Source organism: Zalophus californianus, chromosome 1 (genome assembly GCF_009762305.2).
Source record: "Zalophus californianus isolate mZalCal1 chromosome 1, mZalCal1.pri.v2, whole genome shotgun sequence".
NCBI classification, from domain to species: domain Eukaryota; kingdom Metazoa; phylum Chordata; class Mammalia; order Carnivora; family Otariidae; genus Zalophus; species Zalophus californianus.
In genome coordinates this window covers 64424648-64433799 of record NC_045595.1, presented here as the reverse complement: position 1 = coordinate 64433799, position 9152 = coordinate 64424648, and the positions used below count along the sequence as shown (strand labels likewise).

At 36.2% G+C, this 9152-nt stretch overlaps 1 pseudogene; it reads right to left on the bottom strand.

Annotated features, from left to right (window-relative positions):
* Window positions 1-222: 222 nt before the first annotated feature.
* On the bottom strand, window positions 223-1186 carry LOC113916023 (annotated as a pseudogene).
* Between the last annotated feature and the right edge of the window lie 7966 nt (window positions 1187-9152).

Genomic DNA, 9152 nt, shown 5'->3' with positions numbered 1-9152 from the left:
ATTTACAGGGCTTAAGAAAGGGGGGAAAAAGCTCTAAAAATAGGAAATTTCAAAATAGGCCCAGGTGCAGTGAGTATCTGGCAGGGTCCGGGATTGCAGTCTTTTGCACCTACTGGTGCTCACTTCCAGGTTGTGAGGACGGTTCTCCCCGAGTCTCACGATCGGCACCCTTTGGGCCCCAGTGACGGGCCCTGTCTACTTCTCAGCTCTCCATCAGCCCCATCACCCTGTCAGCTTTTCGATGATGATGTCGTACCCATAGCACTCAAAACAGTGTTTGTCATTATTCATCACGGGTGCCACGGCCTTCAGCGACTGCACGATGATCCAGTGGATCTCGTCGAACAGCTTGCCCATCACCTCCTTGCCTCGGGTGCTCTCCAGGTAGAGCCGCAAGTTGCTCATGATCCACTTGCCCCAGTTGATGTGGTTGTAGTCTTCCCCATGTTTCTGAATGGCGATGTTGGTAAGGTGCACGAACATGTCCAGCTCACTGGTGCTCGGGGAGTACTTCACTGTGCAGAAGCGGCAAAATCCGAGCCTATACATGTAACAGCGCAGCAGGCGGTGCATAGACACCAGAACATACAAGCGCAGGCCAAACTTCCTCCCACCAATGAGCAGCAGGTTGTTAATGTAGAGAGAGATCACGTGGCTTCCTTAGTAGACTGAGTCACAAACGAAGAAGTCTTGCTGTCCCGGGACCACTTTTTGATCTGCGAGAGCTTGTTGATCAGAAAGATGCCCTTCCCCTGGGCTTTGCCACAAGGTTTCATGACCCAGGTGCTGGAGGGGCTTTTCCTGAACTCCTCCACGAACAGGTTGTAGTTGGCGGGCAGCATGTAGGTGACCAGAACAAAGTCCAGATAGAGGTATTTCCCATTTTCGTCTTTTTCTGCTAGAGGACTCCCTTCCTTCTCCAGCCCCTTCCTGTATTTTTTAATATTCTTCACCATCAGGTCCTTCGGGGTCAGTTCGTAGTGGTTTGGAAAATGGTTGACTATTTTTGATCATCTGAGAGCAGATAGCCAGTCTCGACACTAAAAACGTTTCAGATGGTTTGCACACTCATCCAGTAAAAGTTCCAATCTTCATTTTCTGTCACTTGGATCCATCCTCTCTTTTCAAAGTTATTTATCAGCACTGACTTCTTAATATCAGTGACCCATTTCACTTTTCCTGCCATAATCCATAGGTACTTCTGGAACCAACAGGCACAGACAATTTCACTTCAGCTTCAGGGACTCCTGCTTGTGGTTCGTACCTGATGTCAGATTGTTCTCCTGTTACTTCCTCCTGTGGGCTCAGAGCACAGAGCAGAGCCGAGGAGCACCGAGCAGGGTGGCCCCGCGCCGCGCCGAGCCCCGGCCCCGCCTCCAGCCCCACTCGAGTGCCAACAGGAGAACGCCACCTGCAGCCCCGCGGACGGGCCCACCCTGTGCCATGCTGTACTTCTTAATTTTACACTTTTATCAAGTATTTAAGTATGTAGGTAACTAGAAGCTAGCTCCATAGATAAAAGTATACATAGATGCTTTTGTAGCATTATTTAAGAGTGAAAAGTAAGACAATTTCATTTTTAACACTTTAGCAGTGTGTAAGTATGTACAGAGCTGTTAATCATGAGATATAACAATATAAATTGACATGTGAAAATAAACACACAGACAAAATATGAACAGATAAAAGTATATTAAACATTAATGTGTATATGATTCTTTTTTGCAGTTTTGTAAAACAAAATTAGAGACACACTAAAACATATGATTGTAGCCACGTGAATTTCATATGTGAAATAAGGGCATAAATTCGTAACAGATAAATTATAAAAGAATAAAATATGACGCAAAAATTTAATTAAAGGAAAGACAAATAAATGCCTTATGGAAAAATGTATAAAAATGATGAAAAAGAAGGCATAAAGGATAAAGTATATTTTTTTCTTCTTTTAATAGCAAACTAGCTGTAGACCAACTCTCTCACTAAGTACAACTTATCCCTATTACTATTTAACGTTATTCTGGGTTTCATCTTTTTCAATAAAATGAACAAACTGGATATGGTAGGCTAAAATGTCTCTCCTACAAGGGGAAAAAAAAATCCATGTCCTATAAATTCTGTAAATGTAAAACCTATAAATGCTACCTTATTTGGAAAAGCAGGTTTGCAGATGTGATTAAGAATCTTAAAATGAAGAGATCATTCTGGATTGTCTGAGTGAGTTCTAAATCTAATGACAGTGTCCTTATAAGAGAAAGGCACAAGGAGATTACACAGACAGAAGAGGAGAAGGCAATGTGTGAAGAAAGAGGCACAGGTTGGAGTGATAGAACCACAAAGCAGCCACCAGAAGCTTTAAGAAGTCAGGAACAGATTCTCCCCCTAGTGCCTGTGAACCAGGCTGACACCTTGATTTCAGCCAATTGATGCTGATTCTAGACCTCTGGCCTCCAGAACTATGACAGAATAAATTTGTTTTTTTATGTCACCATGTTTGTGGTAATTTGTGATAGTAGTCATGGGAAACTAATGCTCTAGAAAATAGGTATAAGTACTGGAAACAAGAAGACTGAAGTGAAAATTATTTGCAAATGATCTTTATATAGATATCCTCCCAATGCAATTAATAAAACAGTTCACTAAAATAGTTCATTTACAAATGAAAAGACAAAATTAAGTAGCTTCTCTACATAGAAGTGATTACTCATTAAACGAATACTATAAAAAAGAAACATGAAGATTTAATGACAATAGCATCAAAAATAAATCAACTACAACAACTAAAATAATACCTTAAGATCAAACTTAATACATACTGAAGATTTATATGATTAAAATTATTAAAAAAATTTTAGGCAAATTAAAAAGATTTTGATTGACAGTATTCTCTAAGTCAGTCTATATGTATGTGAAATTCTAGTTATTATCTCAGCTGGATTCTTTTGATTGAAAAAAAGAAGATTCTAAATTTTTATCTAGAAGAAAAATAACCACAGCAATTTAATAAGTGAAATACATTAACAAAATAAAATTTCATATGACTATAAAATAAGATATCCTTTCGATTTCAAATCTTTATATCACCATTGCACTGAGACAAAAAAACAATGGAAGAAACTAAGAAGTCTAAAGATAATATGTTTTAATCATCTCCTATTCACTCCATTGGTGATGGAGGAATTTCTACCCTGGGGTTGTGGGGTGGTTGAACACAGGATACTTAGCACTGGACAAATAAGCAGTTTATTAGTTACATATGCTCACATATTTCTTCAGGAGGGAAAAACACTGCACCAAGCAGGGCCACATGGGGGTTGCACTCAGGAAAGGAGTGAACAGCCAAAGTCTGTAGGAGGTAGACTGTATAGTATTCTGTGGGTGTGATACTTCCTAGTTTATGCAGGAGGATGTGATTGGCATGTTTGAATAATTCCATGGCTGTTTCATGAAACACATTACTCAGCTATAAGCAGGAACTCTGTTTGGCACCCTTGATAAGGTAGGGTCGATAAGGAGGGCTGTTGGCCATGGGGACTCAGGGAGCCCAGTAGGGAAGGGATGTTGTGGTTAGGGTACATGAGACTCTCCTGGTTTTACTAGATGTCAAGAAAGCATGTAATATTGTGTTTTGATTTCAGACCTTTCACCACACAGCTGCGAGAATTTAGTGCAAAGGTTAACAAACTTTTTCTTAAAAGGTCCAGAGAGTAAAGATTTTAGGCTTTTTGGGCGATATGGTCTGGGTCACAACTACTCAATTCTGTTATAGCATAAAAGCAGCCATAGACAATGTGTAAACAAATGAGCATGGCTGTTTTCAATAAAACTTTATTTATATATAAAAAAAACAGGCAGGAGGCTGGATTTGGCTTGCAGAACACAGTTTATGATCCCTGATTCAGTGGATGATAAAAGTGTTATTAGAAATTATTGGGGAAATTGATTATGTAATAAATTTTGTCTGGACAGCTTTTTTAAATAAAATCTTAAATATATGTTAAATGTTATGCTAAGGTAAGTTACAGTCTGATTAAATATTTAAATGTAGGTAAATAGAGTACAAAGTGTGTATATATAAACTCATCAGAGGGTATGTAATCTTAGAATGTGGAAAGCTCTTTAAGTACAGAACTGCTATTATTCAGGTTATGCCAGGCCGTGATTTGGTGGGAGGAAAAAAGTCCCTAAAATCCTTCTGGTTTTCTCTAACAAACATTTATTTATTTATTTATTTATTTATTCATTCATTCATTCATTCATTCATTCATTTATTATTTATTTATGCTTTTACTACATGTTTAATGTGGAGGCTCTGTGGTCCTGTGCTGCTCTCTCAACATAGTCACTATAAATGGGGACAGTTGAAGGGTGTCACACCAGCTCTGAAATGGCATAGATATGACACACAGTTCTGCTCCCAGTCCTTGTCCAGAACTAGACATGTGGCCTAAAGGGTGTCTACAAGGGGGATTGAGAAATTGTTGGAACATAGATACCTGGGAAAGAAGTATATCTGAAGTCTAATTTATTCATGTTCACACCTGGGTATGAAGGATGTCTATTATGGGTCCTGTGACTGCAAGAGCCCAGGATTTCATGAGAACACACACACACACATACACACACACACACACTGTGTGTGTCTGAAGAATATAAATGGGCCCCAGTGTCACTGAAAATGAAGGATGTTGTACTTTAGAGCACAACTCATAACTCTTAACCTCCATTCTCATGACTAACACCATTTTAGGTCACAGGTGTCAGGGGGAAAACTCTACTCCAGGACTACTCTACTACTCTACTACTCCAGGAAAACTCTACTCCAGCCCTTGGACCTAGAGACAGGAGGCAACTGTGTTCAACTACCATGAAAATATTCTGCATTGCTAAGTATGAAGATGGGTGCTGCTTCAGAATGCGGGTGGAATTTGAGCAGTGGAAGCACTTAGGTAAGAAAAAAGACTAATTAATTAACATGTCAAATCTTTCTTCTGGGTGTGAATTTAATGCTGTGTATATATGCTATATATATTTATATATATATACCTATATAAGTGTGTATATATATTATATTATATTATATTATATTATATTATATTATATTATATTATATTATATTATATTATATTTATTATATTATATTATATTAGTAACATGTTCCCAGTATTGCCAAGTGTCTGCTTTGTTGCTACTTGAGGTTTTCAACTAACCCCTCTACTTATGTATCATCCCACTATTTGTCTATTTGCAACAATTTTACCTAGTGGCTCTGGAACATGTTGCAATATTAAGCAAATTCTGTTATTCTTAAATTTATATACACATTAGAATTGTCAGATAAAATATAGGACAGCCAGTCACATTTGAATTTTAAATTTAAAAAATGGGTAACTTTTTTAGAATAAGTACATCTTATATAATATCTGGGACATACTTGTACTAAAAACTATTGCTGTTTATCTGAAATTCAAATTTAATAGAGTATCTTATATTTTTATTTGATAAAATTGGCAAAATGCCTGAAGGACAATATTGATTGTTTACATTGGCAACTAGATGGATTTTTAAGGCTAGAATTGCAAATAGTGTTATGTCTAAAAACATACTGAGTATGATTTACAAAAATTTCAAAATATAAATGCAAATAAATTTCACTAAATTTTTGTTCAAATTTGTGATTTTATTTTTTATTTTTAATAGGAAATGATGAATACTTCAGAAGAAAAATAGCATTCCTGAAAATATATACTGTTTTTTGTTTGTTTACACTTGTTTCATATTCAAATTGTCTGCACTTTGAATATATATCTACTTTATATTTTAATCTTTTATATCACCGTTGTCACTTGAACACAAATTAGGGAACAAACTTTGCATAACAACATAATTATTTTTTTTATCCAAAAGGATGGCAAGAAAAGCAAATTTTATAGACTAAAGAGACATTGATTTTTATAGTATATATATCTCTTCATATTATTAGTCATTCAAACACCTAGACATGAACAATAACTATTAAATTTAGCTGTCTTTGATATTTTTTACTTTCAGTCATATAAATATATGAAGACCATAACTTTCCACACTAATGGTCATCATATATCCCTTTGTTACCTGTTTCCCACACATAAAAAAACACTCTTTTGTCTTGGGAGACAATCTCAAATACCAACTAACCAACATATTTATTTCCAAATCTAGGGTCTCTCAGTGATAAGTCATAATTACTATATCAGGTCCAGAAGGAGCTCCATGCAGCTGAATTTAAAGAAGATACCTGCTGCCCCTTCCTCCATCCTACTTCAATATGCAGAGGTTGGGCAAGGAGAGGATAACCACAATAAACATCCCCATCTGGAAAGGAGAAAAACGAGAGATACCAGCCAGAGGTGTGTAACAATTTTGAAATCCTTCTGGGTAAACATTCTTAAAGACCTTCTACTCTCTGGGTATGGAGAATTCTTTGTCTTGATTCTGCTCTTGGGGAGAAGCAACCTTGTCTTTGCTCTTTAAGTCTCCAGGTGATGCCCTCTGGGTTTTTTTGTTGTTTTTGTTTTTGTTTTTGTTTTTATTATCTTCTTTGACCCTTCTGGAAGGTCATGCAGCTTTCTTGTTGTGTCTCCTGCCTGCAAAAATTTGAGAGTCAAAGAGTGATTTTAAGTCTCAAGCTCGTGGTGGTTTCTTTGGTAGTAACTATATTTCAAAACTTAGTAGGCTTCTTATATTCTGATTTCAGTAAATTCCACATGCTAACAACTATATTCACAGTTCTCCTCTTCTCCTCCTCCTTCTTGTCATTGTCCTCTTCTTCTCCTTCTCCTCCTCCCTTGCCCTTCTCCCCCTTCTTCTCCCCTCTCTCTCCTGCTTGCAACAGGCTATCTACAATCACAGGTATGAAGCCTGTACCCTTTGTCCAACTTTTGCCCTGAAGTACTTTAATCTGCTGAGAAATTTTAACAATAGATATATAGCCTGCACTCTTGTTTTGATTTTTGTTTACATCTTTTTAATTGAATGCCAACTTTACCGGGTATTTTTCCATTCAAAACCTCTTAACTTGACTCTAGAAGCAGTCTGCTTCTTCAGCATTAGAACCTCTGCTTTCTTTCATTTCCGCTCACTACCTGCTGATTGCCAAGCCATAGCCTCTTCAGCTAGGTTTTGGTTATAGCCATTTCTCTCTTCTGGTAGAAATTTATTATTAGTTATGGCAACACCACTCTATGCTTTAGATTCCTGTATCCAAAAAGTATTAGGTAATATGATTCAACCCCACCTCTTATCTGATGAAAAAAATAAAAACCCAGAGATTTTATGTCACTTCACAAATTCACATTATTTACCGTGTTAATTGTAGAGGTCAGGATTGGAACCCACATCTCTCCATTTGTAGGCTAGTGTTCTTTCAATTTTATTATGAGGCTGCCTTGGAAACTGTCGTTCTCCTTCCTGACTGTGTTAGTCAGGTGTGATATTGTATTTGTTCTCCAATCAAGGTGTTATTTGGAATAATGGAATGTCAAAGTCTTCAAACTTCCATATATATGATGAAATAGATATTCTTCATTAGTCCACTGGTTTCTCTTCATGGGAGCCTTCCTCAGCTGCCCCAGGCAGTCACTGCCACCACCATCCGAGTCTGCAAAGCACTTCACACAGTGCTTGTTCCCATTAACAATGCATCACCCTTTTACTTTTACTTTGGACTATAAGCTCTTTGAGGGAAAATCCTTTATCTTCTTTCTTTTTATCAGCCCTTGAAATAGTGCTTGGGACATAGTAAGCACATATGCATATAGAAAAAGTGGAGGCAGCATAAACAATCTAAAAATTTGTATGAAGCACCAGATTGGAGATGAAATGTTATAACTAGGAATTCTGGGTACCATATTTTAATTCTCTTCCCTCTCATCTTCTAGTGTTTCCAAAGGATTTTTTTCCCCAAAGGATCTAATGCTACATTGATCCTTACTAAGGATCTGGCTAGTAATTTTTAGATAACTAATAAACCATTTATCATTTTACCTATTGTAAAGAATTCAAGATTAAATAATCTTTCTAATGTGTGTGTTCCCCTTAAAAAATATATAGGTAGGTAGGCAGATAGAGACAGAATTTTTTAAAGGGATTTATGGGTATTATGATTTTTAAGAGGAACTTATGGGATTATGGTAAGGCTAATTTTGATAATAATAATAATAAATTACTGGATATAGAATGAGAAGCAATAGGAACAAAACAAAATGATCTGTTAAATCTTAGATAAAACTTTTCACACTTTAAGAGATGGAATTTTCTAAATATCCTCATAAGTATATAAAAATATTATGGAAGACATTAAACGGCTGAGATTAAAACATTTCATTAGCCCATTAGCCCTATGTTTCAATTTTGAGCAATATTGCTAAACTTTATGCTAAGACAGAAGAAGAAATAGGCATTTTTGTACTTCTGCCCATCTGTACATCTCTCCAATTTTTGTTATTCAGCAAAAATAAAGAATTGGCTGTCAAATACAAATCACACAAATCAGTGGTCTTACCCAATATTAAGCTTTACTAAAACTTAAATATTCAAGAATTAAGATGTCCAAACAATGCAAAGAGAAGCCCAAGAGAACTTGCATGGTTCCTCAGCTTCTTTCTTCCTTTATGGGACAAAAGGTCTTTGGGCCAGAGTAATATTTAAGGCTTCTTATTGAAATTTGCCAGAGCTTTACACAATGGAAAATATTTTAGTCATTAAACATTTCCATTTGATATTCCAGTCATATAGCTTATATGATATTCTTTAGGAATCATGCTTCATAAATCTGTTTATACTAGTCTTGTCCATCATAAGCAAATCTAACCAGGATATTCTGGCAAGAGCATTCCATAGATAAGAACTCTTTCTTCTAGCAAATACCATTAGTCTATTTACCAAGGGGTTTAATTACCAATATGTTTAAAAGAAGATTAGATAGAATTAACAACTTTTTTCCTTCTCCAACAACATCCTCCCAATAATCATGGGTCTGCTGTTTTAACTTGTTTCTTCTCAATACATTTTTCATTTCCATGGTCAAAGTATAAGTTATGTACATTCTGTCCTATTAATCTTATTCCATTTATCATAGTTTCTTTAAAGAGGACTGTTTATTTTGATTCATC